Source organism: Oncorhynchus gorbuscha, linkage group LG19, assembly GCF_021184085.1.
Source record: "Oncorhynchus gorbuscha isolate QuinsamMale2020 ecotype Even-year linkage group LG19, OgorEven_v1.0, whole genome shotgun sequence".
Classification (NCBI taxonomy): Eukaryota; Metazoa; Chordata; class Actinopteri; order Salmoniformes; family Salmonidae; genus Oncorhynchus; species Oncorhynchus gorbuscha.
The window spans coordinates 23,163,926-23,182,826 of record NC_060191.1 but is presented as its reverse complement, the minus strand read 5'-3'; the positions used below and the strand labels follow the sequence as shown (position 1 = coordinate 23,182,826).

The following is an 18,901-nucleotide window of genomic DNA, read 5'->3' as shown; positions in this document are numbered from 1 at the left end:
CCACCGGTATGTCTGGAATATCATACAGCCAGACATCTTTTGGATCCTGAGTGGCGCAGTGGTCTATAAGGCGTCACTACAGACCAGGGTTCGATTTCCGGGCTGTATCATAACCGGCCATGATTGGGTGTCCCATAGGGCGGTGCACAATTGGCACAGTGTCGTCCGGGTTAGGTGAGGGTTTGGCCAGGGGTAGGCCGTCATTGTAAATAAGATTTCTTTTTTAACTGACACGCCTAGAGGTTAACATTTTAATGTAAATGTGGGCTGTGTAGACACAGCTCTCTTCCTATCTGGAAAATGTATGTATTTCAACCCAATACTTTGGAGTTGAGGCTGTATAAACATTATGTCGCCCTAGGCAAAACAGAAGTGCTAGCCGCCAACGTATCTCTGATCTTACAGACTCACATACACAACAATAAATTCAGCAAAAATAGAAACGTCCTCTCACTGTCAACTGCGTTTCTTTTCAGCAAACTTAACATGTGTAAATATTTGTATGAACATAACAAGATTCAACAACTGAGATATAAACTGAACAAGTTCCACAGACATGTGACTAACAGAAATGGAATACTGTGTCCCTGAACAAAGGGGGGTCAAAGTCAAAAGTATCAGTCAGTATCTTGTGTGGCCACCAGCTGCATTAAGTACTGCAGCGCATTTCCTCCTCATGGACTGCACCAAATTTGCCCGTTCTTGCTGTGAGATGTTACCCCAGTCTTCCACCAAGGCACCTGCAAGTTCAGACATTTATGGAGCGAATGGCCCTAGCCCTCACCCTCCGATCCAACAGGTCCCAGACGTGCTCAATGGGATTGAGATCTTCGCTGGCCATGACAGAGCACTAACATTCCTGTCTTGCAGGCAATCACGTGCAGAACGAGCAGTATGTCTGGTGGTATTGTCATGCTGGAGGGTCATGTCAGGATGAGCCTGCAGGAAGGGTACCACATGAGGGAGGTGGATGTCTTCCCTGTTACGCACAGTGTTGAGATTGCCTACAATGACAACAAGCTCAGTCCAATGATGCTGTGACACACCGCCCCAGACCCTGACGGACCCTCCACATCCAAATCTATCTGGCTCCAGAGTACAGACCTCGGTGTAATGCTCATTCCTTCGACGATAAACGCGAATCCGACCATCACCCCCGTCAGTGAAGAGCACTTTTTGCCAGTCCTGTCTGGTCCAGCAATGGTGTCTTATACAACAGGCCAACAAGCCCTTAGTCCAGCCTCTCTCAGCCTATTGCAGACAGTCTGAACACTGATGGAGGGATTGTGCGTTCCTGGTGTAACTCGGGCAGTTGTTGCTGCCATCCTGTACCTGTCCCGCAGGTGTGATTTTCGGATGTACCGATCCTGTGCAGGTGTTGTTACACGTGGCCTGCCACTGCGAGGATGATCAGCTGTCTGTCCTGTCTCCCTGAAGTGCTGTCTTAGGCGTCTCACAGTATGGACATTGCAATTTATTGCCCCTCATGCCTCCTTGCAGCATGCCTAAGGCACGTTCACGCAGATGAGCAGGGACCCTGGGCATCTTTCTTTTGGTGTTTTTCAGAGTCAGTAGAAAGGCCTCTTTAGTGTCCTAAGTTTTCATAATTGTGACCTTAATTGCCTACCTTCTGTAAGCTGTTAGTGTCTTAACGCCCGTTCCACAGGTGTGTGTTCATTAATTGTTTATGGTTCATTGAACAAGCATGGGAAACAGTGTTTAAACCTTTTACAATGATGATCTGTGAAGTCATTTGGATTTTTACGAATTAGACAGGGTCCTGAACAAGGGACGTTTCTTTTTTTTGCTGAGTTTATATACAGAGCTGAGTACTTCACGTTCTCAAGCTCTTTTCCATCCTTCAAACACATGCCACATGTTACTTGTGTGCTTTCTAATACTCAGACATCCGACAGCAGTTGCATTAATTAAAACGACAGAAAATCTACACTGATTACAAATAGACAAAAGAGAGCTGTAGCTTGAGAGTGGGAAATTGACAGTGTTGATAATCCAATTCCCTAAAAAAAGCAATTAAGCACATTGAGCGATTGACAACATCTAACATCTGTTCAATAGATGCGAGAAATGGCCAGAAATGTTGCCTGTGTCCAGAAATGTCTGTGGCCAAAATTGTTCTCTGTGGTCAGAATTGTTGTCTGTAGTCAGAATTGTTGTCTGCTGTCAGAATTGTTGTCTTTGGTCATAATTGTTGTCTGTGACCAGAATTGTTGTCCGTGACCAGAATAGATCCATAGTTTGCTGCTGCATTGGACCAAAGCCCTACATCTCTCTCATTCTATCTTTATAGCAATAGCATCCGCAGAATAGTAGCTGGTATGGAATTAAGAGTTGCGTGATCCAAGTTTCACACTAGACAGATTATGAAATATATACACACACTGATTTACAGCAATCGACATGGCATAGATAAAGTGCTGAAAATTCATTAGCAAATTACATTTTTAACAAAATCTGAATTTAATTTAGTGCTTGGCTAAAATATCTCATTTGGCTTTTGTTTAGTTTTTGCATGCATGAGCCCTATAGCAGTTCACAACAGACTAAGCTTACAAATTTGGCTCCCTGTTCATTTTCTGCTCGATATTGACATATTTCGTCTTGAGTATGCAAATATTTGAGATATGCTCAAACATACAGTATAATTAGGCTAGTTAATTGTGATGACTGGAATGAAGGAAATTAGCCAATTAGAAGTTAGTCTCAAGCTGCAGCACTGATTTAAAACATAAAACAAGTTACCATGACGTTTCCTTTCTCTTAACAACTACTTAACGGGACCAGGAAGACACAACATTTATCAGAGTAACTAGGAGGGGGGGGGCATATTTTTGACCATCTAAAACAAATTTCTTGCATTTCTACACAATCCAATATGTTGTGTCTATTAAGAACAACAAAAAGTAAGTAAACACGGCCCAGCGTTATCAAGGTAAGATGTCGTTATTAAGTGATTAAATGTTTAAGTGATTGATAAGCCTGAACTAGATCAAAGGTTATTAATAATTAACATTGTGTTGCACCTTCAACAATAGCCTGTCACGACTCCGACCGAACGACGCTCCCCTTCCCGTTCGGGTGGCGCTCGGCGCTCGTCGTCGCCGGCCTACTAGCTGCCACTGATTATTTCCTCCCCCTCCTTATGTGTTTATTGAGTGCACCTGTTTTGAGTTAGGTAGTTAGTAGTAGGCTTTATTAGTCAGCCGGCCCGCCTGGTTCCTTGTGCGGGATTAATTATTGTGACCGTCTGTTTGGTGTACACGTCTATGGGTTTTGTGTTTTCCCATTTTGTGGGTTTTCCCTGGACAGTTTAAGTCCCCCTGTTTGGGGCATTTGTTTGTTCTTTACGCCCTGTGTTTTCGTGAGGGTTGGCTTATGTTCGCCGTTTATCTGTGCATTACAATAGCACTCACCTGAACTCTCTGCTTCCTGCGCCTGACTCCTCACCCACTCCACTCAGATCGTTACATAGCCTAACAAATGAACAATTGACTTATTTCCTTTTATGAACTGTAACTCAGCAAACCTTTGAAATTGTTGCATATTGCATTTATATTTTTGTTCAGTATAATTCATATCATAGGCCTAATAGTACTGTTGAGCTATTTTTACTTGCATACAATATAGTTTGATCACCCTGTCCTGTCCCTAGAGGTCCACGGCCCTGTAGCGCCCCAACCCAACACACCCCACTCAGCTTTAGGGTCTTAGTGAAACATTCATTATTGTTTTCAGGTGTGTTAGGCCAAGGCCAGAGGGACAACCCATAGGACGGCAGAACCCCAGGGCCAGTACTGAGCAGACCAACAGCTAGGGATTGCCAAAGGTATCTCCTCTGACGTGGGCATGTTTTCAACATAGACTTATTTTGTCATGCTGTATTCCATATAAGGCATCCAGGCCTTATGAGAGTTGCCCAGTATACCTTTAATCTTGTAATAAATCAAATCCAAGCGATAGATAACTTAACATTTCTGACATCCAACACTGTGGCATTGTGGGAGGATAACCAACCTTCCAAATAAATGGCAATGCATATCTTAGCCGCTTTAAATGCTCGGTTTACTCAGCTTCTTCTGATAACAGTCTCTATTATCAACATTTCCAAGCAAACAAAAACATGGAGGATCTGTCGACGCGTTGAGATAACAGTGTTTTACACCTCCAGCAGAGGAATGACATTTATGTTTCGCTGGCATATAGGATGTTTTCTATGGATGGTCTTAAACTGCAGTGATGTATGTCTGAGATGACATGAACATGACGGGGCATTCGAACACATCCATTCTTCATCATCAACAGCTTCTACCAGGTCTTCCTCACATTTTTGTTTGACATGTTTTCGTGTCGATGGGGAAAAGCCGCTATCAACCCTTAATACGGTTTGGAAATCAACTTCGGAGGTTTGTCAGGCGGCCTTAAAATAGGTTCAATCTTCGAGAAGCATCTGTCTCGTTTCACCGCAGCTCCGTCACAGATCTTCCCCGGCTGCTAAGATGAAGCACGACAAAGAATCACCTACTTGTACATTTATACATTAAATGATCCAAGAATAGAATCAATGGTTCAATCATTAAAATGACCATTATTCCCAGATCCCAGAGTGTAGCTTTAAGATGCTGCCCTGTAGCTACTGTAGGTCTACCCACCAATTCCAGATGGAACTTTGTATCATTCACTGATATTGTTAATATACTGCAAAATTCACCCGAGCTCCGTAGACTGGTCTTCTCTGGCTGTCTGACCCTGCTGGGACACCGGTCACCATCCTGCTTAGACATGATGAGCATAATGTTGGGCACCATGAAGCCTGTAGAGCTGTTTATTACTGTGTTTGTTTGAAAAGTAGGGAATTAGCTAGGGAAGCTGACAGATCAATAACGTTACATTTTTATGCTGAATATTAAAGACTCACGTTGCAATTTCAGAATGTGGGGGGACATGACCCCAGTCACCCGGTCTGTCCGTCTCCAGTGAAAGTTGCACCCCTGCATGTGCATGTATTGTGTGTGTGTGTGTGTATGTGTGTGTGTGAGTTGATGTGTTGTTCTTAGAGCAGCAGGTTGCACAGCCAGGAGTTGCAGAGTCATGCTCCTCCGTGAGGAGAGTTGAGAGAATTGAGGGGTAGGAGGGAGAAAGGGTGGAGAGGTGAGGTAGAGGAATGGAACCGAGGGGAATTGCCGGAGAAAGGGGCAAGAGCCCAGGAGTCAGCATTGTCAGGATCATTCACGGCATCAGCACCACTTGCGCTAGAAACAAAATAGAATTACCTCAGGGAGCAGAAATCAGCTAATCAGCTTAGGAAGGAGCCCCTGGGGAAGACAGAGGGAGGAGGACGGGAGAGGGGGGGGGGTTATAGTGCACTGCACTGGTAGGCTGGCAGGTATCGGGGATGTATGTGTGTGTGTGTGTGTGTGTGTGTGTGTGTGTGTGTGTGTGTGTGTGTGTGTGTGTGTGTGTGTGTGTGTGTGTGTGTGTGTGTGTGTGTGTGTGTGTGTGTGTGTGTGTGTGTGTGTGTGTGTGTGTGTGTGTGTGTGTGTGTGTGTGTGTGTGCACACAGGTGACTTGGATTCATCTGTACTGTGCATGCAGATCTCCGTACATTTTAATGCTTGAACACAACGGTTCTGCCATAGTTATGTTACCACTGTTGGTCTGTTAGCCTAGCCACTCTGGCAGTGCTTTTGTGTTAGCTATGTTTGGCCAGAGCAGGGTGCTTTGGAGAGCCTGTATGACACGGCACTCACCTTCCACAAACACCTGTGTGGTCGGCTACCCAGCTCTGGCTTTCTTACAGTGCTCTCCTGACCTCAATTGCACCCTGCTCTGACGTACCTTCCCTCCCTCTTACCGTCACAATTGTTTAGCCATTACACAATTATACGGTGTCCATACTAGGATATTCTTGGTCTCAGCAGGACCTAATTTGGACCCCGTACACCCCCTTCTTTCCATGTGGAAGCAACAGAATCTAAGGATCTCTCTCTCTCTCTCTCTCTCTCTCTCTCTCTCTCTCTCTCTCTCTCTCTCTCTCTCTCTCTCTCTCTCTCTCTCTCTCTCTCTCTCTCTCTCTCTCTCTCTCTCAACACAGCAGAAGGAAACAGAGTTCCTCCATTGTGTGGCTGGGATGAAACCCGATCATCTCGTTTGTCGTCGCAGCAAGCTGCTAGCTCGCTTACACAGAAGCCTCATTCCCTCGGCAAGCTCGCATGTTTGCCGGCGAACACACACACACACACACACACACACACACACACACACACACACACACACACACACACACACACACACACACACACACACACACACACACACACACACACACACACACACACACACACACACACACACACACACACACACACACTCTCTCTCTCTCTTCATCTCGCTGAGAAAAGAGGCCCTCTGAGTGAAACAAACCCTCTCGTAAAAACAGCCACCGCCAGCCTCTATGATGACGAATCTTGGTATTTCTTCTGAGAAGGAGGCAAGCGAGGAGCACGAGAACGCAATCGATGGAGAGCCATTTAATATTGACACTTTTCACCGAGCCAGGCTGAGAGCGTGAGAGGGTCTTGTGTAGGGAGAAATAGCTAAGGACTTGGAATAAAGCCAGTATTACTAGCCCCTGTCTTTTTGGACCCAAGTTCTATTAACGTCTCATTGTCTGGATGACGAGGGAACAGGCAAGTATGGTTCCGGTATAAGAACAGCCTCGGTCTCAACAGGACCTTGTGGATTGTCACCTGAGGGAGGGGGAAACATTCCATTGATGGATTTGCCACAGATGATGCTAGATAAAGCTGTTGTTTTTCCCCCTGGGGGCTAAGGGGGTTTTAGCGACCTAGCCGAGGCAATGAAATATGTCATAAGTAATCAAATATAGTATTCATTCATTTTGTCTTTCATTTATCTTCAAATGTCAGTTTTGTAGGTCTGTTTCTCTTCCCGAATTCAAATTTCTTTGGAACGTGTCCTAATAATGTGCATATTATGATGATGTTTCTTGAATCGGTTATTTGATCTCTTTGGTGACTGTTAAAATCGTAAACAAATCCAAGCCACCAGATGTTATTAGCGGTCTGTCTGTCTCCTCCGAGCCATTTGGTTTGGATTAATGCCTTGTCGGCGTGCACGGCTCAGAGAATTATCTCTGGCTCTCTACTCCCAATGGTACAGTGTCTTCGGGAAGTATTCACACCCCTTGACTTTTTCCACATTTTGTTGTGTTACAGCTTGAATTTAAATGGGATTATATTGAGATTTTGCATCACATGCCTACACACAATACCGCATAATGTCAAAAATGTATTACAAATGAAAATCTGAAATGTTTTGAGTCAATAAGTACTCAACCCCTCTGTTATGGCAAGCCTAAATAAGTTCAGGGGTAAAAGTTTGCTTAAAAAGTCACATAATAAGTTGCATGGACAGCAATAATAGTGCTTAACATGATTTTTGAACGATTTTCGCATCTCTGTACTCCACACATACAATTATCTGTTAGGTCCCTCAGTTGAGCAGTGAATTTCAAACACAGATTCAACCACAAAGACCAAGAAGGTTTTCCAATGCTTTGCAAGGAAGGGCACCTATTGGTAGATGGGTAAAAATAAAAGCAGACATTGAATTTCCCTTTGAGCATGGTGAAGTTATTAATTACACGTTGGATGGTTACAGAGTTTAATGGCTGTGATAGAAGAAAACTGAGGATGGATCAACAACATTGTAGTTACTCCACAATACTAACATGAATGACAGAGTAGAGTTAAAAGAAGGAAGCCTGTACAGAATAAAAATATTCCAAAACATGCATCCTGTTTGCAATAAGACACTAAAGTAAAACTGTAAAAAGAATTGGCAAAGAAATGCACTTTATGTCCTGAATACAAAGTGTTATGTTTGGGGCAAATCCAACACAACACATCACCGTGTACCACTCTTCATATTTTCAAGCATGGTGGTGGCTGTATCATGTTATGGGTATGCTTGTAATCGACAACGACTAGGGAGTTTTTTGGGTGGATGAAAAGAAACGGAATAGAGCTAAGCACAGGCAAAATCCTAGAGAAAAACCTGGTGAACAGTCTGCTTTCCACCAAATACTGAGAGACAAATTCACCTTTCAGCAGGACCATGACCTAAAACACAAGGCCAAATATCCACTTGAGTTGCTCACCAAGACCACATTGAATGTTCCTGAGTGGCCTAGTTACAGTTTTGACTTAAATTGGCTTGAAAATCTATGGCAAGATCTAAAAACGGCTGGTCATATTACGATGTTTCTTAAATCGGTTATTCATCTCTTTGGTGAATGTTAAAGTCGTAAACAAATCCAAGCCACCAGATGTAATTTAGCGGGCTTTCTGTCTCCTCCGAGCCGTTTGGTTTGGATTAATGCCTTGATCAACAACCAACTTGACAGAGCTTGAAGAATTAAAAAAAGAATAATGTGCAAATACTGAACATTCCGTTCTTCGAGAAAGACTTCCCCAGAAAGACTTCCCCAGAAAGACTTCCCCAGAAAGACTCACAGCTGTAACCGCTGTCAACGGTGATCTTAACATGTATTGACTCACGGTTGTGAATACTTAGGTCAAATAGATATTTATGTATTTCATTTGCCAAACAAATGTAAAAACATGTTTTCACTATCTGTCATTATGGGGTATTGTGTGTAGGGAAAAAAAGATGGAACCCATTTTGAATTCAGGCTGTAACACAACAAAATGTGGGGTATGAATCATTTCTGGAGGCATTGTATGTGTTAATATGAGAAGGATCTGTAAATAAGTAGCAAACTGCTCTGCCAGCAGTGTACAGCTGTGGCCAAAAGTTTTGAGAATGACACAAATATTAATTTCCACAAAGTTTGCTGCTTCAGTGTCTTTAGATATTTTTGTCAGAAGTTACTATGGAATACTGAAGTATAATTACAAGCATTTCATAAGTGTCAAAGGCTTTTAATGACAATTACATGAAGTTGATGCAAAGAGTCAGTATTTGCAGTGTTGACCCTTCTTTTTCAAGACCTCTGCAATCTGCCCTGGCATGCTGTCAATTAACTTCAAGGCCACATCCTGACTGATGGCAGCCCATTCTTGCATAATCAATGCTTGGAGTTTGTCAGAATTTGTGGGTTTTTGTTTGTCTACCCGCCTCTTGAGGATTGACCACAAGTTCTCAATGGGATTAAGGTCTGGGTGAGTTTCCTAGTGGTGTGGGAGCTGTGCTTTGGCAAAGTGGGTGGGGTTATATCCTTCCTGTTTGGCCCTGTCCGGGGGTGTCCTCGGATGGGGCCACAGTGTCTCCTGACCCCTCCTGTCTCAGCCTCCAGTATTTATGCTGCAGTAGTTTGTGTCGGGGGGCTAGGGTCAGTTTGTTATATCTGGAGTACTTCTCCTGTCCTATTCGGTGTCCTGTGTGAATTTAAGTGTGCTCTCTCTAATTCTCTCTTTCTCTCTTTCTTTCTCTCTCTCTGAGGACCTGAGCCCAAGGACCATGCCTCAGGACTACCTGACATGATGACTACTTGCTGTCCCCAGTCCACCTGGCCGTGCTGCTGCTCCAGTTTCAACTGTTCTGCCTTATTATTATTGGACCATGCTGGTCATTTATGAACATTTGAACATCTTGGCCATGTTCTGTTATAATCTCCACCCGGCACAGCCAGAAGAGGACTGGCCACCCCACATAGCCTGGTTCCTCTCTAGGTTTCTTCCTATGTTTTGGCCTTTATAGGGAGTTTTTCCTAGCCACCGTGCTTCTACACCTGCTTTGCTTGCTGTTTGTGGTTTTAGGCTGGGTTTCTGTACAGCACTTTGAGATATCAGCTGATGTACGAAGGGCTATATAAATACATTTGATTTGAGTTGATTTGATTTCCTGGCCATGGACCCAAAATATTGATGTTATGTTACCCGAGCCACTTAGTGATCACTTTTGCCTTATGGCAAGGTGCTCCATCATGCTGGAAAAGGCATTGTTTGTCACCAAATTGTTCCTGGATGGTTGGGAGAAGTTCCTCTTGGAGGATGTGTTGGTACCATTCTTAATTCATTGCTGTGTTCTTAGGCAAAATTGTGAGTGAGCCCACTCCCTTGGCTGAGAAGCAACCCCACACATGAATGGTCTCAGGATGCTTTGCTGTTGGCATGACACAGGACTGATGGTAGAGCTCACCTTGTCTTCTCTGGACAAGCTTTTTTTCCGGATGCCCCAAACCATCGGAAAATGACTTTACTCCGGTCCTCAGCAGTCCAATCTCTGTACCTTTTGCAGAATATCAGTCTGTCCTTCTTTCCTTCTTTGCTGCCCTTCTTGACACCAGGCCATCCTCCAAAAGTCTTCACCTCACTATGCGTGCAGATGCACTCACACCTGCCTGCTGCCATTCCTGAGCAAGCTCTGTACTGGTGGTGCCCCAATCCCGCAGCTGAATCAACTTTAGGAGACGGTCCTGGTGCTTGCTGGACTTTCTTGGGCACCCTAAAGCCTTCTTCACAACAATTGAACCAATCTCCTTGAAGTTCTTGATGATCCGATAAATGGTTGATTTCGGTGCAATCTTACTGGCAGCAATATCCTTGCCTGTGAAACCCTTTTTGTGCAAAGCAATGATGACGGCACGTGTTTCCTTGCAGGTAACTATGTTTGACAGAGAAAGAACAACGATTCCAAGCACCACCCTCCTTTTTAAGCTTCCAGTCTGTTATTAGAACTCAATCAGCATGACAGAGTGATCTCCAGCCTTGTCCTGGTCAACACTCACACCTGTGTTAGCGAGAGAATCACTGACATGATGTCAACTGGTCCTTTTGTGGCAGGGCTGAAATGCAGTGGAAATGTTTTTGGGGGATTCCGTTCATTTGCATGGCAAAGAGGGACTGTGCAATTAACTGCAATTCATCTGATCACTCTTCATAACATTCTGGAGTATATGCAAATTGCCATCATACAAACTGAGCTTTCTGGCCACCACTGTACTACACACACTGACACAGACTCAGACGCAGAAATGTACACACACACACATACACACAGGCAGACGCACCCGTTGACAGCTGCTGTCCGTGTGCATATTGCACAGTTGCGATATTCATTTATTTTTCAGCAATCTTTACACGTTACAGTTCACAGCACACTAAAGGATGCAGAGGCATCAAACATGGCATACTTGTGAGACACGTGTCATTGAAATATGAATAACAGAACACACTGAAACTGCCAGACTTCATTGTCAAAGCCAAAGAGTGACAATAGGATCTTGAATCCCCCAGATGATGCGCGCGTTCTTTTAAAATATATCTAGTCTAGATCATTTGAAAAAGACAAAATATGATAAACTGTCATTATCATAGCTATTCTTTCTAAGTCTAATTTGTAAAGGTAAATGCAAAGGTAACCTCCCCATCCAGGATCATAGATACCTATAACAAGCATTACAATGCATTACAACCACATTATAGTGAAGCGTTACACAGGTACTTGTAAGCTATTTATTTACGCATTCTAACATTGTTCCACAACAGCCTTCAACTTGACTTGACCTGGAAAAAACACAAATCCAACGTTAGTACCAGCCTCCTAAATGTTCCCGTACAAGTATCTAAACTATAAAAAATGCATGGTTGCCTGGTTCACGTAGTTTCCAACCGCAAGCTGATTGAAATAACTTTTCATTTCGTGATGAGATGAAAGAAATATCCGAGTGGAAGCTCATTACTTTCATTTTCATACCTCTTCAGCCCCTTCTCACATCTTTTATATGCCGTAGTTCCATGTATTATCCCCAAAGCAATTTTCGGACATCTTTTTATGGAGGGACCTTCACTGAGTTCAAGTCCTTCCATGGTACCAAAAGGGGGCTCACTGGTGTTGAATGTAAATGTATCCTACTCCCTGCCAGGTGGAATTGTGTGTGTGTGTGTGTGTGTGTGTGTGTGTGTGTGTGTGTGTGTGTGTGTGTGTGTGTGTGTGTGTGTGTGTGTGTGTGTGTGTGTGTGTGTGTGTGTGTGTGTGTGTGTGTGTGTGTGTGTGTGTGTGTGTGTGTGTGTGTGTGTGTGTGTGTGTGTGTGTGTGTGTGTGTGTGTGTGTGTGTGTGTGCATGAGTTTGAGTGCAAGTGTGTGTGTGTTCCAAGTTCACAGAGTGTTTCCAGGAAGACAGGGAGGCCTCCAGTTCCTCTCTTCCTCTCTGAACTCATCACTGACACCACTACTGATCTCCACCCTCTAATTCCTCAGCTTATCTGAGCACACAAGTTCCTACATTGCTCTCTCTCAGCCCACCACCTCTCAGCCCGCCACCTCTCAGCCCGCCACCTCTCAGCCCACCACCTCTCAGCCCACCACCTCTCAGCCCAGCACCTCTCAGCCCACCACCTCTCAGCCCCCCAGAAAGTCTTGAATCAGAGCCGGAGGAGAAAAGCGAAGGAGAAAGGGACAAAAGAGATCGTGGGAATAGGATTGGGGGAAAGGGGGAGGGTGAAAAAGAAAGAGTGAATAGACAGACACAGAGAGAGTAGGGATGTATGGATTCCCATGGCCAGAGACAAAGACAGAGTGAGAGAGAGACAGACAGGAAGTCTTTGATGGAGATGTTGTGCAGACATGTCACACAAATCCAGATCTTTAGTCAGTCTCCAACAGGCTCAAAGCACTAGCTCTGCCACACAGAGCCCTCCTCTCCTCTCTGCTCCTCTCCCCTTCACTCCTTTTTGTCTCTATCTGACTCTCTATCTCTCCAGCTCTAGTCCCCTCTTCATTCCCCTTCTCTTTCCCACTCTCTTCTCTCTCTCTCTCTCTCTCTCTCTCTCTCTCTCTCTCTCTCTCTCTCTCTCTCTCTCTCTCTCTCTCCCTCACTCTTCTCTTTTTCTCTCTTCCTCTCGCTCTCACTCACCTCTCCTCTCCTGCTCTTTCCTCTCTGCCTTCGCTCCTCTCCTCTCCCCCTCCCCTTTAGTTCCCTCTCCTGCTCTCCCAGTAGGGACCTGTCCTCATCTCCTGTTCCCCTCTCCAGTGGCATGCTAATTAATTTTGGGCACTTTGCAGCCAGAGATGGTGAGGCAGGCAGCCGTGCTGGCTTCAGGGCTCCAGTTGGGATAAAGATGAGCGCCTCTACCATCGTTTGATTCTGCCTTTTCAATCACAATGGTCCCAGCTTACTACATTCAAATGGGACTGTTCTTCCTTCAGCTAACCGTCTCTCTCTCTCTCTCTCTCTCTCTCTCTCTCTCTCTCTCTCTCTCTCTCTCTCTCTCTCTCTCTCTCTCTCTCTCTCTCTCTCTCTTTCTCTCTCTCTCGTGCTCTTCTTCCCTCTCCCTGCTCTCTCCGTTTCTATTCTCTTTAACCATTTCCCATCGCCATGAAATCCCACCATTTATCCGTCACTGGATATCTGGCTAATCGCAAAGCCCTGTTCATGTGACCTCGCAGACCTAAAACTGCTCTCCCTGCATCAGCCACACACCTAATAAAACATCCAGAGTGATATGTGTTTTTTGTGTGTGTTTTTATCCCTCCTCCTTTCACTCTTTTTTTTTGTGTTCATTTGACACACAATTCAGAATGTTATCCCTTGTGCACACCTCCCTTGGTCTGAGTGGTCTGATACCTAAAATGAGTCGAACAGTACGGCGTGGGTGGCCGAGCACCTGAGAGTAGGCTATAGCAGAGAAGCTAGAGATAATTCCCAATAAGATCCAGTCCGAGGTCTCTGTGAAATCTGTCTGTTCGAGCTATGGGACTTTCACTTGAGCTAGTGTACTGTACTGCTGAGCTCAGGCAGGACATGTAGAGTACATTGGGTTATCCTCTCTTAACCCTGGAGCATTGTCAGCATTGTACAGTATGCTTACTGTACATTGAAAATGGTACATTAGCCTACGGGAAGGATGTTGTTTATAGATTGCATCTAATCTGTGCCCTAGGTATATTTAAGACGTTCTGACACACAATTACAGGATTAATAATATTTCCGATTTATGAACAGCGTGGTTTACTGGATTTACAAGTACACAAATTGTGTTTTGATTGTACATTATATTTGTGTCTATTGTTGTCTTTTTATATCACCAGTGTGGCTATTGGTTAATTGCTTGACTCAAGGGCATTCAGCTGTTTTTATACCTGAGAGCTGATCCTTTTAATGAAGCGGTAAAAACACATGCACGCACACACACACGCACGCACGCACGCACGCACGCACACACACACACACACACACACACACACACACGCACACACAAGCATGTGCGCACACACACACACACACATACATACACACGCACACATACACACACACGCACACATATACACACACACACGCGCGCGCACACACGACACGCAGCGCATGCACACACACACACACACACACACATACACAAACTTACTAATCCTCACACAACATGACTCTCATCATACCTTTCAAGGTTCTATCCACTGCTCCAGGAGGAATATGTCCTCTGGCACAGATCTAGGATCATCTTACCCTTCCCCAATTCATATCTTAACCATTAGGGGGAAAACGTGAAACTGAAGTTGGATCAGTGTCTAGGGGCAAATACGCTACTACACCCTCCCCTTCAGTGCCCCAAACTAATTGTCCTACTGGTCCCAGTCCCCCTGTTGTTTACTTCCCAGTTTCACTCGCTCTGTCTCTTCCCAGTGAAGTAAACAAACAACAACAAACTCAAATGGTTCCACTCATCTCTTCCTCTCGTCCCCGTTCCCTCTCTTATCCATCACCATCTTCTTTCCGGAAGGCAGGGTAAAATGGCGAGGGAATAGACAGCCACCATTGCATCGTTTGTCAACTCTAATCTGCATGGCATTAATAATTGATTGGATCCTGCAACCACTAATCTGAGATAGACTCTCTCCTTCTCTCCCTCTCTCCCTCTACTTCCTCTCTCCTTCTCTCCCTCTAGTTCCTCTCTCCTTGTCTCCCTCTAGTTCCTCTCTCCTTCTCTCCCTCTAGTTCCTCTCTCCTTCTCTCCCTCTAGTTCCTCTCTCCTTCTCTCCCTCTAGTTCCTCTCTCCTTCCCTCCCTCTAGTTCCTCTCTCCTTCTCTCCCTCGAGAACCTCTCTCCTTCTCTCCCTCGAGTTCCTCTCTCCTTCTCTCCCTCGAGTTCCTCTCTCCTTCTCTCCCTCTAGTTCCACTCTCCTTCTCTCCCTCTAGGTCCTCTCTCCTTGTCTCCCTCTAGTTCCTCTCTCCTCGTCTCCCTCTAGTTCCTCTCTCCTTCTCTCCCTCGAGTTCCTCTCTCCTTCTCTCCCTCGAGTTCCTCTCTCCTTCTCTCCCTCTAGTTCCTCTCGCCTTCCCTCTCTCACGCTTCTCCTCTCCGATTCTCTTGAAGTTCCTCGGTGTCCCCATCACTAAGGATCTATCATGGTTCACACACCAACAGTCATGAAGATGGAACGACAATGCCTATTCCCCCTCAGGAGGCTGAAAGAATTTGGCATGGGCCCTCAGATCCTTAGAAAGTTCTACAGCTGCATCATTGAGCATCTTGATTGGCTGCATCACCGCTTGGTATGGCAATTCCTTGGCATCTGACCGCAAGGCACTACAGAGGGTAGTACGTACTGCCCTTTACATCACTGCTTCAGAGCGCCCCGCCATCTAGGACCTCCTATGCCAGACAGTGTCAGAGGAAGGCCCTAAAGATGGTCAAAGACTTCAGCCACACATGTCATAGGCTGTTCTCTCAGCTACCACATGGCAAGTGATACCGATGCACCAAATTTGGAACCAACAGGACGACCCTGCATATCTTCTAACCCAAGCCATGAGACTCCAAAATAGTTCAATTGTTAATCAAATAGCTACCTGGACGATCTGCATTGACCCTTTCTGCACACATTCTTTGACTCATCACATACTGTACGCTGCTGCCACTGTTCATCATCTGTCACTTTCTTCAATTACCATGTACATCGACTCAGTCCTGGTACCCTGTGTATATCGCCAGGTTATCCTTACTCATTGTGTATATCATTTTACTTTAATAAGTATGTGTTTTACTTTTCTATTATTTCTCTATTTTCTTTCTTTCTACATTGTTGGGAAGGGCCCGTAAGTCACCATTTCACTGTTAGTCTACGCCTGTTGTCTACGAAGCATGTGACGAATAACATTTGGTTTGATTTGGAAACACCCTTATCTTTTGCTACTTCGTCTCCTGCTTCCAAAAACACTTTTTTTTGTCTTTAATCTCTCTCCTTTTCTTGCCTCCATTCTGCCATAAGTCCCTTCAGCCTTTTTTCTCACCTGCACAGAAAAATGTATGTGCTTTTTCAAGTCATCTAGTCATCTTTTCTGTAGGGGCAGCATTTTCTATCCTCTTCTTTTTCAAACAATACAGTGTAAATAGCTCCCAACTTGTCCCATACAACCCCTCGTCCCCTCATCTCTACTTTTTTCTTGACAACATAATCCTGTATCACTGCTGTCTGTGATTTACAGGGAATTGCGAAATTATTCACTCCCTTGGCATTTTTCTTATTTTGTTGCCTTACAACCTGGAATTAAAATGGATTTTGGGGGGGGTTGTATCATTTGATTTAGACAACATGCCTACCATTCTGAAGATGTGAAACAAACAAGAAATAAGACAAAAAAGAAACTTAACTTGAGCGTGCATAACTATTGCCACCCTTTGCATCAATTACAGCTACAAGTCTCTTGGGGTATGTCTCTATAAGCTTGGCACATCTAGCCACTGGGATTTTTTCCCATTCTTCAAGGCAAAACCGCTCCAGCTCCTTCAAGTTGGATGGGTTCCGCTGGTGTACAGCAATCTTCAAGTCATACCACAGATTCTCAATTGGATTGAGGTCTGGGCTTTGACTAGGACATTCCAAGACATTTCAATATTTCCCCCTCTAAAGTGTTGCTTCAGCAGTATGCTTAGGGTCATTGTCCTGCTGGAAGGTGAACCTCTGTCCCAGTCTCAAATCTCTGGAAGACTGAAACAGGTTTCCCTCAAGAATGTCCCTGTATTTAGCGCCATCCATCATTACTTAAATTCTTACCAGTTTCCCAGTCCCTGCCTATGAAAACTATCCCCACAGCATAATGCTGCTACCACCATGCTTCACTGTGGGGTTGGTGTTCTCAGGATGATGAGAGGTGTTGGGTTTACGCCAGACATAGTGTTTTCCTTGATGGCCAAAAAGCAACATTTTAGTCTCATCTGACCAGAGTACCTTCTTCCATATGTTTGGGGAGTCTCCCAAACATATGGAAGAATGGCGAACACCTTATGGCGAACACCAAACGTGTTTGCTTATTTTTTTTTTAAGCAATGACTTTTTTTCTAGTCACTCTTTCCGTAAAGCCCAGCTCTGTGGAGTGTATGGCTTAAAGAGGTCCCTATGGACAGATACTCCAATCTCCACTGTGGAGCTTTGCAGCTCCTTCAGGGTTGTCTTTTGTCTCTTTGTTGCCTCTCTGATTAATGCCCTCCTTGCCTGGTCTGTGAGTTTTGGTGGGCAGCCGTCTCTTGGCAGGTTTGTTGTGGTGCCATATTGTTTTCATTTTTTAATAATGGATTTAATGGTGCTCTGTGGGATGTTCAAAGTTTCAGATATTTTTTTATAACCCAACCCTGATCTGTACCTCTCCACAACTTTGTCCCTAACCTGTTTGGAGAGCTCCTTGGTCTTCAGGGTGCCGCTTGCTGGGTCGTGCCCCTTGCTTAGTGGTGTTGCAGACTCTGGGGCCTTTCAGAACATGTGTATATATACTGAGATCATGTGACAGATAATGTGACACTGAGATTGCACACAGGTGGACTTTATTGAACTAATTATGTGACTTCTGAAGGTAATTGGTTGCACCAGATCTTATTTCGGGGCTTCATAGAAAAGGGGGTGAAGACACACGCATGTGCCAGTTTTCCACTTTTTATTTTTTTCATTTTCATTTCACTTCACCAATTTGGACTATTTTGTCTATGACCATTACATAAAAAAATGGTCAATTTAAAAATCTATTTAAATTGCAGGTTGTAATGCAACAAAATAGGAAAAACGCCAAGGGGGGATGAACACTTTTGCAAGGCACTGAATCCTGGGTAGAAACATGCACCCTCTCTCTCTCTTTCTTTCTGTCTTGTGTGGTGATGGACGGCCCTCTTCAAATTCAAACCACAGGTTTTCAATGGGTTTCAAGGCAGTAGACTGAGGTTGTCATTGGAAAATGTTCATTTTGTGGCCATTGAACTTTCTTCGTGGATTTTGATGTTGTCATGTTTGTCATTCATTGTCATGTCTTGTCCCTGTGCTCCCCATGCTATTCGTTTCCCTCTGCTGGTCTTGTTTGGTTCTATCCTTCTCTCTCCCCCTCCCTCTCTCACTCTCTCGCTCTCTCTTCTCTCTGTCGTTCCGTTCCTGCTCCCAGCTGTTCCTATTCCCCTAATCATCATTTAGTCTTTCCACACCTGTTCCCGATCCTTTCCCCTGATTAGACTCCCTATTTATTCCTTTGTGATCCGTTCCTGTTCCGTCGGTTCCTTGTTTTGTATTCCATGCTGTGATTGCGTTTCGCCCTGTCCTGTCGTGTTTTTTGCCGTGATTGTGTATCACCCTGTCCTGTCGTGTTTTGTGCCTTCTTCAGACGCTGCGTGTGAGCAGGTGTCTCAGTTGACTACGGCCTGCGCCTACCCGAAGCGACCTGCAGTCTGTGGCCGCTTCTCCAGTTGTTTTCCCCTCTACTAATCTAGAGGATTTCAGTTATTCGGTTTTGGAACATTAATAAACTCTGTTTCTGTTAAGTCGCGTTTGGGTCCTCCTTCACCTGCATGACAGATGTGTGCTTGGGGTTATTGTCTGGCTGGAAGATTTGACATAGACATGTCATTCATTTAGCAGACACTCTTAAA

General features: G+C 44.6%; 1 protein-coding gene across 1 annotated transcript in view; it reads right to left on the bottom strand.

Annotated features, from left to right (window-relative positions):
* Window positions 1-18,901, bottom strand: part of iglon5 (IgLON family member 5) — a 216,240-nt gene that overhangs the window by 105,935 nt on the left and 91,404 nt on the right. The window lies entirely within an intron of this gene.